The following is a 21679-nucleotide window of genomic DNA, read 5'->3' as shown; positions in this document are numbered from 1 at the left end:
ATTCAGTGATTTTTGCTTTATTATTTGTTGGATTTTAGGATTTATATATGTATGTTATTGAAAATATAGAAAGACACCATAGTAATTAAAGTCAGGCTGGAGTTATCATTCTTAGAGAATTTGTAAAGAAGTGAATATGTTATAGGCAGTTGACTTGGAGATTATGCTAGCTCCATAACTTACATCTGAGATCTTCCAAGCTCATATTATGTTAACACAAGTCACTCCTAGGGCTTGAATGGAAAAGTGCATGATTGTACTACAATGCTGTGTTATTGTGGCATTTCTCCTCAGTTAGTAAGACTTTTTCTCTTCCAAGTGTACTTATAATGGGCTTGGTAATAAAAACCAACAAATTTCTTGGAAATTGTTTTCGAATGGTGACATTTTGAATATTACAGAACAATAAATATTTAGTTGTCTCTATGCCATATAGCCACTTCAGTGAGTGTGACTCACTCTTTGAAAGATTACATCCTTCTCGGGCTTTCGGTGTTTGTCTCCTGGGATGCTGTGGGGTTGACCCTGGATAGCATTCACGGTCATTAGCTCATGGTGTTCTTGGGAGACATTTGAAGTCAGCTGGTGTCCTGCTGATGGAGCTGCTGAGTTCAGCATCACGTCGACATAATTTCATGATGCGTTTGCATGAAGGGCTTTGGTGCCATTTCTGAGTGAGGTAAGCACTTTTGGATTGAGTTGACAAAGTTAGCTGCTTGTTACCTGATTTGCAGGGTTCTGTTTCTTGGATATCCTTGCCTCTTAGTTTCTCCACCAGTGATACACTCTAATGTGCATTATTGCTGCTTGTTGTGCAGTGCTTTTGAAGGTGAAATACAGCTAAAGAAGTTTTCTTTTGATATACCACTAATAATGTAAATCAAAGGGCTTCCCTCAAATAAAGCTATAAAGTGCGGTTTATTTTATTTTATTTTATTTTATTTTTCTAAAATGGCAGAGTTCATGGTTTCATTAAGCTAGGGTTTGTTGGTTTCATTCATCTAGGGACACTCTAGATTTGAGTAGACTTCTTGATATTCATTAGTAAAAATAACAAAGTTTTCTCTCTTTTATTTGAAGAACTGCTTTCTCAATTAAAACCCTGAAAATTTGTACTCATAGGGGAGAAACAGCTTCACTTTGACAGTACAAGTTAAGTATCCCTTATCTGAAATGCTTGGGATGAGAAATACTTTGATTTTTTTAAAACTTTGTAATATTTACATTATACTGGTTGAGCATCCCAAATCTGAAGATCTGAAATCTGAAATGCTCCAGTGAGTATTTCATTTGTGCATCATATTGATGCTCAAAAAGTTTTGAATTTTAGCCAGGCACTGTGGCTCACACCCATAATCCCAGCACTTTGAGAGGTCAAGGTGGAAGGATTGCTTGAGGTCAGGAGTTCAAGATCAGCCTGGGCAACATAACAAGACCCCATCTCTACAAATAATTTAAAAATTAGTTGGATGTGGTTACATGCATGTGTAGTCCCAGCTACTTGGGAAGCTGAGGCAGGAGGATCACTTGAGCCCAGGAGTATAAGGCTGCAATGAGCTTTGATCATACCACATTGCACTCCAGCCTGGGCAACAGAGTGAGAACCTGTCTCTAAAGAATAAAAAAAGGTTTCACATTTTGGTTAACTTCAGATTTTGGATTTGAATTTGGGATGTTCAACCTGTAACAGTCACATTGGACTAAGACTGATCTGTACACCATGACTAGAGGCCAATTCTGCACCAGTGGGGATCACCAGAAACATGCAGGTCAGCAGAAGAATCAATGATTCTCTTTGTTACATGGGAGAGAGATGTCTCCCCTTCAGCTCTATATTTTCCTGGGAGTAGATCCAGCTTCGTGGGTCCTCAAGAACTTAGTGTCCTAGTGCTACCATATCCTCTGTCACTACAGCAAAGTTACTAAATTGCTTTGGGCCTTGGCTTCTTTGAACAAGGTTAGTTCCTTTCTCTCCTGCATAAGGTTTCTGTGAAGCTTGAGAGAGAATATGATTAGAAAACGTCTGGCATAGTAGCCAGCACTTAGATGGCATTCCATCAATGTGACTGTTTTTTGTCCTTTATGAAATTGGCCCGATGACTATGCTTAAGAGCCAACAGGAAGTAGGTTTCCCAGAGAATCCCTCTTCATCCTGGATCCATTCAACATCACACACATGTGTGTGCATGTGTGTGAGTGCATGTGCACACACACACACACACACACAAACACGGTTTTCCATTGTCCAGCATGGAGTCTGAAATTCTACATTGACGGTATAGCCCTTTGGAGGATGGAGTAAGATTGCAGTATTTTTTGGCAATAGACACTTCTTCTCCTTGGGGTAGGATTAAACTTTAGTGCCCCATTGAGACCAGGCATAACTATGTTATCTGCTTTGGCCAATGGCATGGGAGAGGAAGTGTTGTGTGTCACTTCTGAACAGAAGTTTGATGAGCCACTCTGTACCTTGCCATACTGTTTTCCTTTGCCACATTCACAGGCAAGATATGAGTTGGTACCAGCCTGGGTCCCACAGTGGGAATCACCGTAATGGACAGAGGTTCCCTCCTCCCACTGGTTCACACTGGACATGTGGTATGATTGATAATAATCCCTGTGGTTTTAAACCACTGAGATTTGGGGGTTGTGAGCACAACATAAACTCATGAAGGGAATTTGAAGGATAGAAGTCCTGAATGGAAATACAGGAGGCTACTGAAGCCGACTTTGCTTGCATCTTACAAGGATCCTTTTCTGACACTACCTGTGCCCCAGGAAGGCAGAGGTTGCAGCGAGCACCTGCAACAGAGTTATCTAATAGGGACCAGGAAACACAGATTTGAATAAGGCCTTGGTGGGGCCAAGTGAAAAATTTGTGGGTTCAACTTTCAGTTTTAATAAAAACATCTTAGTCCCGTGATTCTCAAACTTGAATCACTTGAAGGGATTGTTAAAACACAGGTCAGTGGGCCCCATCTCAGAGTTTCCAGTTTGGGAAGTCTGGAGTGAAGCCCAATAATATGTATTTCTAATGAGTTCGCGGGTGATGTTATCGCTGTTGGCTCAGGGCCTGTCTTTGACAACCACTACCTTAGTTCCACCAGGTAAATCAGAGACCCCTTCCTTAGAATGAAAGAGACAGCTGAGAGGAAGAGGCCGCCTTGCTGAGATTCAAGCCTGTTCTTCCTTTTTTCTTTTAGACCAGACACCCTGACAGGTGACCCTAAGCGGGCCACCCACGCTTCCTGCCCAGGAGTCGATGCCACAGAGGACATGCATGGGAGTTCCAAAATCTCCCTCTGTATTATTTGAAGATGTATCTCAGTGTTATGCTCAGAAGTATGATGAAGGGATGAATAGATGACTGGCCTAAGTTTAGGAAATTTTAGGCATGAGATTCAGAGTTAGGGAAGAAGAAATGCTTTCTACAATTCATGGGCCACAAGACACATGGACACCCCAAAAGTGGAGCCCATGAAAAGTCATATTGTTATGGAGTCCGTGGAGGTATTTTAGGACTGCTGGGTACCAAGAAGTATGTGTAAACAAAGATAAGATTAAATTAATTTTATATTCCAGAGGGTAAAATGCCATGAAAGTTTCTCTCCCAGTTCAGCAAGGAAACAAATCTCAGAATCTGTGAAAATATTTAGGTAGCTGATGTGGCCACTGCAGGATTGCAGTTTTTCCCATTTGTGGTTTGGGAACTAGAGAGGAAAAGTAATCCAAGCTTTCACAGAGTCATCAAGGGTTACATGGAAACAGGAAATTAACTATCCATTAAAAAAGCAAAGAATTATGTCAAAATACTTTAAAGATTATAAAGCTAATTTAGAGTTTCACAAGGACACAGTTAACATTGGAATGTATTGTGTACAGTGATCTAAAAAAATTACACAGCTTCTTTTAAAATGGATGGAATAACTATATATATAGATGGTCACTAAGAACATTTATTCTTGTGAGAATGACAAGACTATTCAAGATAAAGAAAGTTCTTACTTTTGAACTAACTATCTTTACAGAGGAAGAGTCGTTTTGCTTCTCTTCTTCAAACAGTAACTTCTATTTTTGCGTCCCCTCTGAATCTCATGATGTTTGGCCAGCATTAGATTTCTATAAACCTAATAGAATTGATAATATGAATGGGACTTTTATAGAATTAAAATGTAAAGGAGACTCCTGGAAAGTGGTATAAAACTTTGGAGAATAAAGTCTTCCTCTGTTCTTTGCACAGGACTAAAGTAACTCTCCATATTGTTCCTTTATATTATGACCCATGGTGGCAATGACAGACCTAGAACAATACTGTTTTAAAATTGTGTCTCTCATAATAAGCAAAACCAGCCAAGAGTTCCAGGGTAGAGCAAATTAATGACTATAAGGAGGAATCACCCAGTGTTTGGGGTACTCTACTTTTATAGAGGATAGGCGAATCTCTTGCCAGTTACCGCCGTGTTATTTTAGGGAGGAAATTGACATTTCATGATGTTCCATGACTTACTTAAGTAAGAGAACAGAGAACCAACAATCAGTTTTCTATGCTTCAAGTTTGATTAACTAGGATTGTTCAAGGCTGCATTATGAGCTTTGTGGTCCTCAGCATTTTTACCTTCCAGGCCACTTCCTCCGTAAAGAAAATTCAAAAATATATTTTAAAATTGCATTGGTATAAAGACAAATATATTAGTGAATTTATTTGTAAATATGCATTAATATTGTATTCAAGGTTTCCTCCTGATTTTAAAATAATGTAAAATTAAAGCAATTATCTGGACTCCTAAAAGTGTTGCAGGCCCTAGTCATTGTGCTTTCTATGCCTAGTGGGTAAATCCACTCCCAGATCATGCTTGCCTGTCAATATTGTAAAAAAAAAAAAATCCTCATTAAAAGACTGGCTTATTAGCATAAGGTCTGCGGGTAAGAGAAGGAGAATTATGTGAAATAGAACCCCAACCAACCCAAAGATACGTGCATAAGCCCACGTCCAGCCTATACCAGCTAAGCAGATACATAAAAAATAAATAATTGTTGTGGTTTTATGACATGGAGTTTTGTGGTGGTTTGTTATGCAGCAATGACTAACTGACATATAAAGTCTTGGCAGCTATTATATGGAGTTAGATTTTTTTTTTGTTTTAGAGTGCAATGCAAAACCATTGGAAGGTTTTAAGCAGGGGAGTACACAATCTGATTTCCTTTGGACAAAGTTCACTGTGGCTGTGAGAAAGAGATTAGAGTGAAGGACAGGAAACCAGTAGGAGGCTATTGCAGTCATCCAGCTGAGGAAAGATGACTTGACACGGTAGGCCTGGGGGCAGGGGTGGAAGTGGAGATGGAGAGAAAAGGATGGGAGTGCAAACTATATTTAAATTTTCTGCTAGGCCCTGTGAAGGATGTGAAAAGCTACAAGGAATTATAAGACCATGTTATGCCTTAATTGGAAAGGATGAGAGATAGATTGTTTCTGGAGACAGGAATAGAGAGTTGGTGAATTTTCTGATCACATACAGATAGTCCTGCTGAATGTTCCTAAACTCACTGAGGGCCAGATTCAACTTTTGAAATCTGTTTGTGGGAATCAAAGTTGATGGCAGAAGCAGATGGCTGTGAAGAATGCTATGGTGTAACATTTTGTGGGTTATATTTTAACAGGATAGTAACTGAGCTTTTTGAGCCTGTCTGGTCTATGCCCTCCTCAAAATTCTCCATCCATCTCCCTGTCTTCTCTCCCTTTCTATAATTTGCAACAATTTGATTTTCCCCCAAGGAAGTCTGCTTTCAGAAAAAGTTGCTTGTTTATCTTTGGTTTAGCCAAAGAAACAGAAACGTTTCAACATAACCACACCCTAATTTCACTTTGCCATATCATACAATTATAAGATGCCATTTCATTATAAAATTCAAAGAAACATTTCACACATGAATTCTTAATTCATTTCCTAGAGGCATGCAGGATTTGGTGTGGCTATCAACAGTTTCCTTGTTCTGAGGAGTGAACTGAGGTACCATGTGCTAAAGCATCTCCCTGAAAACATCTGAGGCAGGATTGAAATGAGCTTTCAGATCCCTTAATTCTTAGTTTAGTAGGGCCTCTCCCTAGATCATGCCAGTATAGCAGGAATATATTACACACATTTTAAATCTACAGGCTTTTCAATAACTTAGAAATATATTGATCTTTCCTAAGAGATTTTCCACGTTTTTCTTGCCCATTAACATTGATATAAAAATATTAAAAATAAAGCCTAATAACAATGCATCTCATTAGCACCAGGATCACTTGAATAAAATAATTTTTTTTGCAGAAAGGTTTCACTTTATTGGACATTGTTCATCCATTGGTCGAAAGAAATTAAACTTTGTCAGGAATAGTATAGAAGAGGAAAATCTGCCTAAAGTTTCTGAAGAAAACCAGTGACAATCTCTTAACAATCAACGTAATGCAATGTTGTTATTCCTAGTTTTATTATATTTACATTTTTTATACTATGTTTTATACTTAGGCTTTACATTCAGAATTATTTATATTTCATTCTCATGTTAATGTTAGTTTGAGATTCTTTGAGTGATATTTACATTTGTCTGTTGATACAAATGGGAATAGATATATTTATTTTGGGGGTAGAACCTAAAAAATTGGCCAAGTCACTTCTTTTTTTCTTCCTCACAAACTGTTTTAGTCTTTGAAACTTTCATGTGTTTTGGCATCATTCAAGTCTCCACTGTGCTTCATTCCTTATTAAGAAACTCAGGCCTTAATTAACTTGCTGTCCCTTCATTTGAAACTTACTCCATTTGATAACTCTTTGTTGCTTCTAGAACGGTTGGTGCAGGCTTGTGTGGGCTTCCATAACACAAAAGCCAGATGGATTTTTTAAAGCAGATAAATTTAGTCTTGAATAGAGAACTGTGAAAAAAAGAGAAAAGAATCATTTAAAAAAAAACCCCACCAAACAAAACAAAACAAAAAAAATCTTGGTACTGATAAAACCAGTGAGAAATCACAGATTCTCAAATTAGGGGAAAAGCAAACCTTTTTCTTGTCCTTCCCCTCCTCCTTCTTCTACTTTTTAATTTGTTTTGGGCTCAAGAATTGAAAAGTTCTGTTCCCAATTAAAAACGGATCACATTTGGGTCTGAGGGGGAGTGAGCCGCCTCATGATATGAGTATGAGACAGAAGGCTGTAGATAGATTGAGTCCCTTTGATAACCAACACCACTCTCTCCGTGTGCTAATTTGCAGAATGGGGAAAATATTGGCATGTTGCCTTCAGAATCCTTTGGAAGAAAAGCAGTAGAAATATGAAAGCATTAAAGTTCTGTCCAAAGTGTTTACCTTACATAACAAATTTATTAGGGAGTCTCAACATGTTATGGGTATAAAAATGAAACAGTTTTACACTTATACAATGACAACCCCTTCAACGAGGATATGTTGACCCACCTTTCCTGCTGGAAAGTAACTCCCTTAACAGCAATTTGGCCTGCTCCTCTAACTTTCCTGTCACTTTTGGTTATTAGAACAGTTCACTTTGTTATTTAAGATTCAGTCCTTTGTATTTTGATACTTCAGTCTCAAATCAGATTCAGAGCTTGTGTTCTCCCCGACAAGTGTTGACTCCCCCGTCTGTGACTCCAGTGGCTTGAAGGTTGGTGGTTTGTTCTTCGTGTACTTACATCTTTCCTTCTCTCTTTGAACTCCTTTCTTTAGACTTCAGAAGCCTCCTGGATCCTATTCTGGCCCATCGTGGCATGGTCAGCAAATGAGAAACAGATGGACTGGTGTGTGGTGGGAGGAAGCTGTCCTGGTCGAGCTCTGCTTCAGGCCAGTCCTTTCGGAGGTTGGTGCTCTCAGTTCATTGGCAGCCTCCATAGAAGTAGTGTGTTTGAGGGACAGCATTCAGCTTCATCTTGGCCCCCTCCATCACTGGGAACTTCCACCTCCACCAGAGAGGGCAGTTGTATATTGGCCTTGAGCAGTGATAAACATCTTCAACTCCTTGTCTGTGCTGGGTCTCCCATTGCTTGGTCCAGTGGTTATCCTGAATGGTTCTACGGCTCTTACCATCAGCTTCCATGTTGCTTCCCATGGAGCTATGGGAGCCACTGGAGTCCTCTTTTGTATTTCCCAGGTCCACAGAGCCTTGAAATGGGCTGGGGCTGCCCATATCTCATTTCCAGGTATATTGCATGACGAGCCATTGCTGTCTTGGGCTACTGACCTAGAGCAACTACCTTCAGGAATCTCTGGTCTCTAAGTGAACACTATTTTCTATACTCAAATATGCACCTTCCCAAAACTCCAGGTGACATATATCTAGTACACACCCTTCTCTCCTCTCACCTCAGCAGGCATCAGGAAATAAAAAGGATAGTGTGCATTACCCCTCATTTCCTAGTATGCTCTCTCAATGCCCCACTCTTCTCATCAGAGAAGACCTCAAAATCTGCAGTTTAGCATGTATCCAGCCAGCCTACCTCTCTTAGAGTCACCTTCAGCATCTATTCAGGATTCCCTTGGAGATTGCCTTACTTGGTTTTGAGGAGAGAGAGGCACCACCACTAGCCACAACTACAAAGACATGACAGAAAAAACTTTCTTCACTAGCATGCACTTCACCAAATACCTACCGAAGTAAAATATCAGGTTGTCCTCCTTCCAACTTTAAGATTTTTTTTGAATGTGGCTGCCTCTGCAAAAACAGAGCCTGCTATTAGCAAGCAACTTTATGTTACCACTCTCCCATCCCCAACTCAAGTCTTTTCTTAATTTCATTGGGGATAGTTCAGAGATGGAGCCTCTAGTAAACCTTATGGAGACATGTTTATCACCAACAACTCAAGCTCACCTTTGGACTTTGACCATGGTTCTGAGACAATAGGAAACATCTCACTCTCCATCCTACTTTGTAATTTATTGTCTTCATTTGAACTCACCAAACTCTTTCCGGTGTTTTTTCCCCTATCCTGTGCTGATTCAGACAAGGTTGTGAGTAAGCTAGCAGTTTCCCAAGCTTATGGGCTAGGCCCCTAGCCTGGCCAGTCATCCAGAAAATGTGTCCCACAGGCCACAAGCAGGATAGTATGGTGGGGGGAAAAGTTATAACACAGGTCTGAACCTTGGTCATTGGTCCATGGCTGGCTACCTGTGACCATTATCTTTTTGGCCCTCTAGAAGTGTGTTCCTGATTTCTAGAACAAAGGTTGGACTAGTAAATTTTAGTAGTAAAACCCATATTTTTTTCCAAATTGGCTGTTAAAACGTAGACCCTCTTTCTTCCCAGGCAGAGACCTCATGGCATGAAATATGGCGGCTCTGTGGTAGAAAATTTGAGACCTACTGAAGTAAAATATCAGGTTGTTCTCCTTTCAACTCTAAGATTTTTTTTTTGAGCATGTCTGGCTCTGCAAAAACAGAGCCTGCTACTAGCAAGCAACTTTATGTTTATATTTATCTGACTTTCCAAATGTCCGTTGTATACTGAGCTCACGATTAGTAAGGCCATTTCCTTGTGTATTTTCCAAGTGTTGTGGATGTTTTTAAAAGTCAAAAATTGGTGATGCTTATGTCTACTCCATACTCTGCAAAGTTAATGCTTTGAGAACTGCTGCTCTCATAGCACTAGAATAGCATTTCCCAGGAAATTGGACACTAGTCTCTTGGGATGCTCTCTGAAATGAAGAGCTTTATGGTCAAAAAAATTGTAAAACATGCAGCATTCCATGTCCTCCTCTTGGAGCTTTAGTAAGAGCTCAGAGAAATTCTGCAGCAAACAACTTGTTTAACTTTGTATGACCTGGTATTTCCCAACATTTGGAACCTATCTATTGTTTTCCCGTGTAACATTTAATGCCATTTGGTAGAAACAGTGCTCCTTCAAATACAGTTTGCAATTCACTGTCTTAGAGCAGGGGCTAACACATTTTTTTTCTGCAAAGGGTCAGATGATAAAAAATTTAGGCTTTGTGGCTTTCACTGACTCTGTTGCAGCTTCTCAACTTTGTCCTTGCTGTACAAAGGCAGCAACAGGCATATCTAAAAATGGGTGTGGCCATGTCCCAATAAAACCTTATTTACAAAAACAGGCAGTGGTGTAGATTTGGCCTATGAGCTATGGTTTGCTGATCCCAGTTCGTCCATTAAACAAGTGAGATTTATCCTGACTAGGGAAGGTACAATCTCAAATAGTGAAGCAAAAGCTTAGTTCTTTCCTGAGTAATTACTAGAACTTTGCTGAACTTTGGAGACTAAGCCACTGAGGATACCAGCTTTTCCCTGATCATCTTGAGAATTACAGCAGGCTAAGTGACTTGTTCCACACTGTTTAGTTTATCAGACATCTATCTAGCTGTGAAATCTTGGCCCGGCTCTGGATCTATTGCTAATCATCAGCCAGACTCACTGTGATCAAAGACGGACAATAGAACATGGAGCAAATGGACCAACCACTTAGTATCAACTCAATTATTGTGTCTGAAATGAACCGTCTATGTTTTTCAAGCTTATAAAAGGAAAATGTTATAAACATCATTAGAGGCATTCAGATGATCCTGCCTGTTTTCTGAATGGTTAACCATAATTAAATACTGTATTAGTTATCTATTTCTGCATACCAAATTACCTGAAAACTTGGTGGCTTAAAACATCTAATGTTTTCAATCTCACAGCTAGAGTGGGTCAGGAATCTCGGTGGTGTAGTTCAGTTCTCTGGCTCAGGGTCTACCACGAAGTGTTGGTCAGGGCCGTGAGGACTCAACTGGGGTGAATCTGCTTCCCAGCTCATTCCCACAGCTGACCTCGGGGCCCTTGGACTGGTAGTTCCTTGCCTCATGGGTCTCTTCCCAGGGCTGTTCACAACATATGAGTTGTTGTTCCCTAGAGGAACTTCCCCTAGAGGGAAGGCTCAGAGAAAGGAGGCGGGGAAGGCAGGCAAGACAGAAACCAAAGTTTCTTTGGAACCTTATCTGGAAAGTGCCATACTATCACGTTTGCTATTTTCCACTTGTTAAAAACATGTCACTGGTTCCAGCCCACACTCGAGGAATGGGACTCTACACAGGTGTGTATATTAGGAGTCTGGGGTCCTTGAGGGTCATGACAGAGGCTGTCTACCACATATACTAATTTCATTAAGGTCTTTTTAATTATTTCTTTGTGCAATGAGGGTTCAAAGTCCCTGGCCTTGAGTAGCAAAGGAAGATGTCACAGCCACAGTAAAAGCATTAGGACATGTCTTTATGAGTACTCAAGAGGAAAGAAAAAGAGAAGAAATAAAGTATGCATGTTGCAAGGTGGAAGGGATGGGGAAGAGAAAAAGAGAGACAAGCAAAGAATTATGGAGGCATTTTTCTAGAATTATATGTCTTCATTTGGAAGAAAGGAAGCAGACTGAAAGCTTCCTGAAAGAGATCTGGCCAGTGGACTCCTAAAAGTCCTCTTGTTCCTGCTCATTCCTCAGTTCTCTGGGTTAGAAAGTGTCTCACGTTCTCCACTCATTCATACATGTTTAACTATTATTGATCTATTACTACCAAAGTAATTGGCTGAAATTTTATAATTTTGGCTGCCCACTTGCCAAAAAAAAGGAAAAAAAAAAAAAGAAAGATGAACAATCAGCCCCATACCAAGTACTAAAGGGGATACAATTATATAATATATCTCCTGCCTTTGAAGATCTTATATTCCAATTAAGGAAATAAGACAAACATATGGAAACAGTTATGTTAAAATTAAAGATTTAAATAACAGTTTAAGGTAAGAGTAGAATGTTGTAAGGCAGCACGTGATTAATTACCAGACAAATTATATAGAATTCGTTACTATTGGAATCCAAGGGAGAGACTGATCATTGTGAGCAAGGTGATTGGGGAACATATTGTGAAGAAAATGATAAGGATCTGGAAAGGGAGAGTAAAGTAAGGGCATTCCAGGTGGATGGGATGGCATGAGTAAAAATAAAAAGGCAGGACAGGTGTTTTGGGGGAACAATGAGTTAACCAGTTTGGAGAGTGGGTTTTTGGAGGCGAGTAGTCTGAAATGAGGTAAATGGTAAGTCAGACAGCCATGCAGGAACAGGTTGAGTTTAATTATCTAACCTGTGCTCGGTCCCTGAGGCAGATGGCTCACCAACAAACATGCATGAATTACCCTCTATTAGAATTTTCAAAAAGGGGTAAGTTCCAGGTTGATTCACTGAACATCTTGGGCTCCCATCCCGTGCCTGTCTTTTAATAGCAATTGGTGGCAAATGGAAACGGTACCTGTGCTTTGTCTCCATAGCAGCAACTCACAAAAGCCTTGATGGCACCCAACTGAAAGAGCCTGAATTGTTGTCACCCCCCACTGAAAGACAAGGAGGCAATACAGGGAAGGAACGTGGCTGTTTCAGGAGGCTGTGGGATTAGGGAGACAGGTATGCTGGGCACCAGGAGATCCCAACCGAAGTAGAGTTGCAAAGAGGATTCAGGGTATCAAATCATAAGGCATTCAAGTTAAGACAGCAGGAAAAGATGACACTGAGCCTGCCTTCTTCACATTCTGAGAACTTGGAACCATGGAGAAGGGTCATAGAACCTTCAGAGAAGACCTAAAGAAACCCCTAAGTAGATGTGACATCTAATTCAACACCACCCCCTTCAACTTCCTAACTTTTACGTTACTCAGTCTCTCTAAATTCCATCTGCTCATCTATCAAATAGCTATAACAGTATTACTCACTATATCCATGACATTGTTTTGGAAATTCAATGAGTCCACACGTGTCAAAGATTTCAAAGTGCCTCCCAAAAAGTTCTCATAACTCTTAGGTACTGCTTTTGTTGCTGCTATTGTCAATCTGTTCTTCCTGGCATCTCCATATCTTTGATAGTCATAAAAGCACATAACCACATAAGGTGGTAAAATTATAGTTTTCTCTTAGATGTAGGTCTCTTTGAAAGGCTTGGAATGACCCAAGGAAGGCTTAACATTAGAATGTCTCTGGGTTTTAGAATGTTTCTCACTCCCTCTTTCCTACTCCCTCTCCTGTCTCTGTCTCCTCCCTCCCTTCAGTAAGCCACATAGTCAATGCCTTCTCTGTGCCAGGCACTTTGCAAAATACTTCTAGCATTTCTAGGCTCTGGATATGCAGATTTGGGCAAAGCCAGTAATTAATTTTTGGCTTCTGAAAGGTAAGTGATCATGTTCAGGTGTGGATTCAGATAAAGTAAGTTAGTAGGGTCTCTCAGAAGAGGAAAAAATGGGAGATTTCACCTTAAGAAGGAAGAGGATGAAAATGTGAACCCAACATGTGCTGTTTGGGAATAAATTCCAGTGGTGTGTCTGGAGCAGCAGGGGGGCATCTGTGGGTGTCCACAGGCAGCTGGCCAGCAGGCAGACAGCACAGGGCTCAGAACCAAGGCCTCCTGGTGCAGGGAAGGTATGCAGACAGCACCTGGGGCCCCATTTCTGTACCTGGCCTGGCTTCCCAATCCCATCAGCTGCTAAATTATGGGGAGGAGAGTACCGTGAAGGCAACAGAACTCATCTTCTTTTAATTATTATTCTATGGTAGTATGGTCATGACCTGTATTTAATATCTTCTGGCTGGCAACAATGTACTGAATGCTCTGCAGACCACAGCATTAAGCATGGCTGGCCATTGGCTGTTATGCAATGGGCTGACATCTTAATTCTACAGACATGAGATGCTTGGGGAAGAAAAGGAAGGCTCCTATGGCACCAGGGCAAATAGCAAGATGGTAGCTCCTTGGTCCCAGACTTGGAGTCCTTGACCTCAGCCTTTGTTCAGAGGACCCTTCCCACAGTTGCACAGGAGGACACTGATTTATGATACTTCAGGAGGTGTTTTCAAAATGAGTGGGCACAGAAAAAGTATCTAAAAGAGTTTAAGATATTAATTTATTTCAGATATCCAGGATACTCAGGAAGACTGCAGTGAGAAGGGATCCCACAACAAATTATGACCAAAAATAGCTAAGAATATTGCATTTCCAATCTGCCAGTATGCTAGTGGCGTAGGAGGCTAAAGGCTGGTATGAGCTCAGCCCGGGCTTTTGCCTGCATTGTCGGCATCCCAAATTAGCAACAAGTGTCATCAAATATATGAACTGGGAGGAATTCCAAAGGAACCAAATCATTGCTCTCCAAATAGATGGAGAGAGGATGTAGTGAGGGGTCAGAAGTGGAGAGGACAGGCACAGGAAACCTTTGTGGTGTCATTTCTGTCCCCGAACAGGATGCCGGAAGGAGAGAGGTCAAAGCAACAGGAAGTCTAGCATGACGGTACAAAACGTTATCAAGACTGATGGGATTTTAATTGTTTCATTCTTTGGGGCAAGTGCTGTGTGATCACTTAGCCATCGAATCTCTATTGTGTTATGTTTTGTAAAATTTATTTTTAATTTAAAGTCAATATAGGAAAGGTTGAACAAACAAAGGTAGAGGTGGGAGTGCAGTGGGGGAAGAGCTCGTTAAAGTAAACGATCCAAAAACTACAAAAATGCTGGAGGACTTTTGTGTAGGTCGCTCCCAAGCTGCATTTCCCACTGGACATCTGGATTATAATTCAGAACACCAGTTTCTGGCTTTTGGCCCTACTCAGATCCTCTGAGTTTCCAGTCTTACCTAAGTAATCTTCCCTAGAGGAGTTTATGTGATAAACTCTATCCACTCCCCTGGAGGTGTATGTATCAGAAAGTCCTTTCAGTAGGCCACAGAGAGAGAATATAAACTCCTGCACCTCCTGGGCTGCCTGAAGTTCCCCTCAATCACACAATTCCTGCTGCTTTGGCTGTTGGTTAGCATGACAAAAGCAACTCTTCAACTTAGGCTACTCTCTTCTAAAGGCTAAGGGACAATTGATAGCATCATCCCCTCAAATCTAGGAAGAAACTATGAAATGACATACCTCTTTAGAAAATGATTTGCCCACAGAAGATCTCAGTCTATATCCACGAGAGAGAAAGAGCTTAAGTGCCATTCAGATTTACATCTCTCCAAGTATGAGGGGTTAGGGGGTTGGATAGTATAGCTCACAAACATGCCCTTGGAGTAAGGAAAGCTCTCAGCATTTGAAAGTGTTCTCCAGGCTGATGCAGCGTTGTGTTCCAGGTTCCTCTGAGTAGCTCCTAAACTCAATCTGAGTTCTTTGTAGCAACCTGCATGGTGCCCAGGAGCTGCCCATTTGCCGTTGGCCTGACTAGTTGGATTTTAGTTGCTGGACTCTAGTCCAGGGAACCTACTCTGAGCCACCCTCCATCTGAACTTCACTGTATTAATATTCTCCCATGATTTCAGGGCTATACTAAGACTGGGATAAAAACTGCTGAGTGCTGGCATGACACAAGATGGAAAATATGGGCTATCTCACATGGCTAGAATCCCCATACCCTCCCATAGGAAAACAGGTCTAGCCATTCAGCCCCAGAAGTATATCTTGGCCATTTTCTGAGAATAAGAAATATAAGGCTATTTAAACTGTATTTAGAATATCCCCAATCTTCAGATTAGATTGATGACAAAGATTTGAGAAAGAAATATCATTTGTGCGTTCACTTATTAATTCAAAGAATACCTATTAGATACCTACCATGGGCAAGGCACTCTGCTGGATGCTGGGAAGATACGAGTTGAGAGGACAGACATTTGTCAGCTCCCATGGATAACACACAATAAAGCAATAGAGCCATTCTTAATTGTGATATGTGCTGGGAAGATAACCAGCAAGGGATTGAGATGGACGGGATCTTTTAGCTGGGTGTTAAAGGCTTACTTGAAGAGTTGACATTATCCTGAAAAGAAGAGGGGTTTCTTTTTGAGAAAAAAAGGAGAGGAGAGGGAGAGACCATCAGTAGAGAGAGCAAAGAACATGTGCACACCCTTGAGGTGAGGAAAAGCTTGTGTGCTCCACGGGTGGAATGAGAGGAGCCCAGTGGGGCTAGAGGATTGTGACCCAGGGAAAGAAGAGTCAAGATTGGAAAGAGTCAAGGGCAAGATCAAGGATGGCCCTAAAAGCCAGAATGGGAAATTGTTTTACTCTGAATGTGGCAGGAAGCTAAAGTGTTGTGATTAGGGCTCATTAAATGAATGAAGGCGAGTGACATGATACAATTAATATTTTTTCATTTGTGCTTCTTCATTGAGAATAGATTGGAGAAGTGAGAAGAGGAGCAGAGAGACCAGCTGGGAGCTGCTGTAGTAACCCAGGTGAGGGAGATGGTGGTCTGGACCAGTGCTTCACATGGAGGTGGAGAGAAGTGATATAACTGATTTAAGTCAACCAGCTGCTTGATCCAAATAATGCCAAATGAGTTTATTGCCATCTCTTCATATTTTACAACCAGATCACTTCTGCATAAAACCACATGGAAGAATAAGAAGGGAAAAACAATCAAGCAATAAACTGTTCATCTGAAAATAGTTAAATTCTCCAACAGCTGATTTTAAAGTATTTTCCTAAAATCTATTAAGATTTGTTCAAAGTAATTCTTCTATGGAGGCACATCTCTGGACTGAAACAACCAGCCTTTGCCTTTGGTGTGGTCCTGTTTCAGTCAAAATGGCTAACAGGCTATGCAGAAAATCAAATTCCAAGTTACTCAAATGTGGAGAAAATCTGGAGGTCTGGTATGGGCATCTTTTCAAAATGTTTTAATTACACATTGATTTACAAATGACATTGTCTGGTATGGTAGTTTTAAAAAAATCATCATTTTTAAACATCTGCCAAATTTTAAATGGTAGTTTTTCATGAAAGTACAAAGAAAACTTCAACCACGATCACGAAATTTTCCAACTCATATATCCTGATGTAAACAAAGACTTTCTATGGACAATTGTTGAACCACACCTGACCTTGGACCCTGTGCTATCTACCCTTCTCAGTGTCATTCTCTATCTAGTTTGGCTTTTCCAAATTTAATCACTAAGATATTCAGACATTATTACAAAATATTATTACAAGCCCTTTAATTACCTTGATAATATTACTGGCAATATTAAAAACTTTTAGCAGTATCTTTCATGGTGTGTGCTTTGCCTGAAAAGGAAAGATATCTCTGATTAAAGTTTGAAACCGTTAATAATATAGAACACCATACAAATGACACTTTTCCAAATTAGAAATTTTAAGATCAAAGATTATTTACTGGCTTATATTTGTATCTAATTTTAACATTTTTATGTAGAGACGAGGTCTCGCTGTACTGCACAGGCCAATCTCAAACTCCTGACCTCAAGCTATCCTCCTGCCTCAATCTTTTATTTACTTTTAATGCTATTCTTTGTTCACTTTGTTCAGATATCTAGGTCAAAGCCTAAAGGCTATGTATTTTAATTTCAAGGCTGCATGTTTATATCCTCTCATACCACTAACATCCTGGCTAATGTCTTAATGACTAATTTTTTCCAGTTTTACCACGGAATTGTCTTGAAGTTGGTGCATATTTCACAGACTCCAATCTGAAGTGTGGATCATAGCATTTGTTAGAAACTAGTTGACTTTGACTCTTTTTACTCTGAGATAGAATCTAATTGGCCCTCTTATCTTGATTTTTATTGGTCAAAGCTTTCATTTCAGGCCTCCTAATAGGATGCTGACCAGCCAATGGATTGTTTGCCTTTGGTCAGGTGTTCACCCTCTGGTCCAATTAGCCGAGGCCAAAATGTAGTAGGGAATTGTAGCCAAAGAATGGATAAGGAATTTCCTAAGGCAGTCTTGCTCAGCAGGTGCTATGTCAGTTTTTAGAAGAGTTTGTGGTTGTGATAATTGCTCTAAGGGTTGGCCCATACTGCTTATGATCTAAGGATCTAAGAATAATTTATTACCAAAGTAGCAAAAGAACTTCTTGTAAATAACCTCTGACAAATATTTTTTATTGGCGTGTACCCTAAAGATCGCAGTACAGTGAAGCTCCAGTAACTGAAAAGATCCTGGATTGGTATTAAGAAATTAAAGTTAAAGGCTTATGTAACTGTCTTATAGATAATTTTAGGCAAAGCAGTCTTGAAATAAATTCTGCTAATCAGTTAAAGAAACAGTTGAATATTTTTTAATGGCAAGAGCACTAGTCTTAGAATCAGGAACCATGGGTTGGCTCTGAGACTCTCTGTCTCATCTTGGGGAAATCATTTCAGCTTTGTGGCCCCACCCGGTGTTTTCCCGGAGCCCATAAGATGAATGTTGTAATAGGCTACTTCTACTTCTAAAGCATCCTTGATCTGAAATTTGAGAAAGAGAACTGAGAATCAAAATGAAATAAAAGCTTGAATAGATAAGTTAGGAGACCAAAAAAAAAAAAAAATAAGCCAGAGAGAAATTATTTATAGAGCATTCACTATGATATCCCGTGCGCTTTACACATGTTGACTTCTCATTCCTCAGAGAAAGGCTCTGAGGTTGTATCCAGTTTACAGTAGAAAACAGGTAAGATACCTTGCCCCAGCCATACAAACTGTAAACAGTGGAGTCAACCCAATTTTATTTAGCGAAAAGAATAATAAAGCGCTTTCCATCATACCAAATTCTTCCTTAAATGCAGGGAGAAATAATGCTTATGGAAAAATAGAGGCAGGTAAAAAAGACAGTAATGTTTTACAAAGAAATAACAGCATTTTCACTAAATGATGTGGAGCTTGGGTTGAGAATGCTGATATACGACTCAGAATTCAAACCTTTTGCACTGATTGTTTTCACTTAGATTTTATGAAAGCTGTAGGTGTGTGAGTTAACGAGGAATGCTTCAGCACTTCCCTGGTCATGCATAAACATCTACATGCAAAACAGCAAGGAGTGCTCTGTTTATCACAGCTGCAGTCAAGCCAACAAAACTGTTTCTACCACTGAGGATGAAATTTGTAAAATTTTCTCTCAAAAAATAAAATAAGCCTCTTGTTTGATTGCCATTCCTTTGAATTTCCTGCTCAAATGCCATGATTCTATTAAGTTTCCTTTGAAGTCTCTCAAAGGAATGGAGTCACTAAAAGAGAGTCAAGCTCAAGGTTTTAATTGTGAAAGTCACTTTGACCAACCAACCAACCAAACAAAAACACCAGATTTAAAGCAGCATCAGAAGTCCCTCCTGTTTATAACATACACCTTTGTTAACATAAGACAAATAAGAATGCTAAGTATAATGGAAATCAAAGGACTAAGATCTTACATTTACATAGGCTAGCATTGTGCAAAACCCTATCCCCTTTGGAAAAACCTAAATATTTTTCCCATGAGGAATCTGCTCTTGAGGAACTGCCACCAGGTGAGAATCAACATCGAAGTTTTAGTTGAGCTTTGCCTTCCAAATAAAAATGTAGTTTCAATCCTTTTTCTAACCACCCAGAAATTTAGGTCTATCCTTTCTGGGAGAATTAGCCCCTCTGCATTGACAATTGCTGGCATGTGAATTTCTTTAGCCAAGTTATCACATTAATTCTCTCAACTACCCTGTGAAGTTGGTAAATGGAGCAGATGTTGTTAAATTCATTGGAACACAAGGAAACTGAGGCTCACAAGTTAGTTATTTTCCCCAAATGTTCCAATAAATAAGCAATGAAGCCAGAAGTTACTCATAGATAAGTTCTTCCATTATGTTCTTACCACTATAGCATACTGCATGGTCAATCAAAGCAAGCATAAAAGTGAAGTTGGCCAAGGGGGGTGGATCACCAGTTCAGGAGATTGAGACCATCCTGGCTAACACTGTGAATCCCCGTCTCTACTAAAAATACAAAAAATTAGCGGGGCATAGTGGTGGGCACCTGTAGTCCCAGCTACTCGGGAGGCTGAGGTAGGAGAATGGTGTGAACCCAGGAGGTGGAGCTTGCAGCGAGCCAAGATAGCACCACTGCACTCCAGTCTGGGCAACACAGCAAGACTCTGTCCCCCCCCTCAAAAAAAAAAAAAAGAGTTGTCATTTATTTGGTGGATGGGAATTTGTAGAAGACAGTCACTAAGAAAACTGGGTAAATTCTTATGATGCTAGTATTTTAGTCTCTTTTGAAGGACAATAGTCCATATTTGCTTCCTCTCACTCTTGGAAAGTGTGAAAAATCCACAACATGAGATTTGGGCAGGGACAAAAACCCAAACCAATATGTGTACCCACCCAAAGCTCATGTTGAATTGTAATCCCCAGTGTTGGAAGAGGGGCCTGGTGGAAGGTGGATTGGATCATGGGGGCGAATTTCCCCCTTGCTATTCTCATGATACAGTGAGTTCTCCTGAGATCTGGTTGTTTAAAAGTGAGTAGCACCTTTCCCTTCTCTCTTCCTCCTGCTCCTGCCATGTAGATGTGCCTGCTTCCCCTTCACCTTCCACCATGATTGTAAGTTTTCTGAGGCCTCCCCAGCCATGCTTCCTGTACAGCCAGTGGAACCTTGAACCAATTAAACCCCTTTTCTTTATAAATTATCCAGACTCAGGTAGTTTTTTATAGCAACCTGAGAATGAACTAATACAATGACTAAGAACTTCCCTGATGTGCTTCTGAAATAGTCTATATGAGGTGCATCTCTGTGTTATTCCAAGACCAGATCTATAAGTAAATTTTTACTGTTTATTTTGAGACAGAGTCTCACTCTGTTGTCAAGGCTGGAGTGCAATGACACAACCATGGCTCACTGCAGCTCAACCTCCCGGACTCAGGTGAATCTCGTGCTTCAGTTTTCCATGTAACTGGGACCACAGTTACTACACCCAGCTAATTTTTAATTTTTTTGTAGAGACAGATCTCACTATGTTGCCCAAGCTGGTCTCAAACTCCTGGTCTCAAGTAATCCTCTTGCCTTGGCCTCCCAAAGTGCTTGGATTATAGGCATAAGCCACCATGGCAGGACTATAGATTTTTAAAGTTGAAGGTGCACAATGACCTAGGATAGAGCTGGCACCGTGGATGACAGGAAGGTTCTGATTTTTTTCCCTCAGTGTTTCAAACACAAGCAGAGTAGGCACCTGTCCATCTGAGGTCATTTCAGGAGAACCAGGACTTGCTCCATTTTATCTGCCTTGTTCATTCTCAGCTCCCCACAGCTAAATGGGTGAATGAGCTGCAGCTGTACACCCAAATTCACCCCTCATGCTGGGCCAAAGTAACTTACTATCCTAGTCTCCCAACTGGTAGGGATTGTCATTAAGAATCTTTTCTGACAGATTTGATTCCTGGTGAGCCAGGGCAGTCCAACTGCCTTTGTTGCCATCGGGCAAACTCAAAGCCTGCATTGTGCTTCCTTCGGTGTCAGTGTTGACATATTGCTCCCATCCATCCTATACCCTATCTGATCCCCTCTTCTGGGACTTGAGCCCTTCCTTGAATCCTAGCCCATTTGGCTGGGGTCAGAACACCTTTCCTCTTCTCTTCCTCCCTCCTTTCCTGAGTTGCTAGAATTTTCCACCATATCACCATCCACTGGAAGCCGTCTTGTTCTAAGAGCACTGACAACATCTCAGAGTCACCTAACTCAAGGCTGTCTGTCCCCTGCCCTCTGGGCTCTTTGACTCTCAAGCTCCTACTTGCCAAATGGGCTGCCCTGGCCTTTGATAATTGCCTAAGCCACCCCTGAGCTTGGACACTGTGCTGTGTTTTTCCCAATTGCTCTCACCACGTCACCGTCTGGAACTTCAGTAGTTTACACAGTCTCCATCCCACCAGGCACTAATATCCTCCCTTCCCGTAAGAC

General features: G+C 40.6%; 1 long non-coding RNA gene across 1 annotated transcript; it reads left to right on the top strand.

Moving 5' to 3' along the window:
• The first annotated feature begins 492 nt into the window (after positions 1 to 492).
• On the top strand, positions 493 to 18909 carry LOC109023975 (uncharacterized). The gene is made up of 3 exons (XR_002003449.3): positions 493 to 679; positions 7718 to 7847; positions 16156 to 18909. It is a non-coding gene; the product is annotated as an uncharacterized lncRNA (long non-coding RNA).
• The last annotated feature ends 2770 nt before the right edge of the window (positions 18910 to 21679 follow it).

This window comes from Gorilla gorilla, chromosome 17, assembly GCF_029281585.2.
Source record: "Gorilla gorilla gorilla isolate KB3781 chromosome 17, NHGRI_mGorGor1-v2.1_pri, whole genome shotgun sequence".
NCBI lineage: Eukaryota > Metazoa > Chordata > Mammalia > Primates > Hominidae > Gorilla > Gorilla gorilla.
The sequence above is the reverse complement of the archived record's forward strand: the minus strand, read 5'-3'. Positions and strand labels throughout refer to the sequence as shown.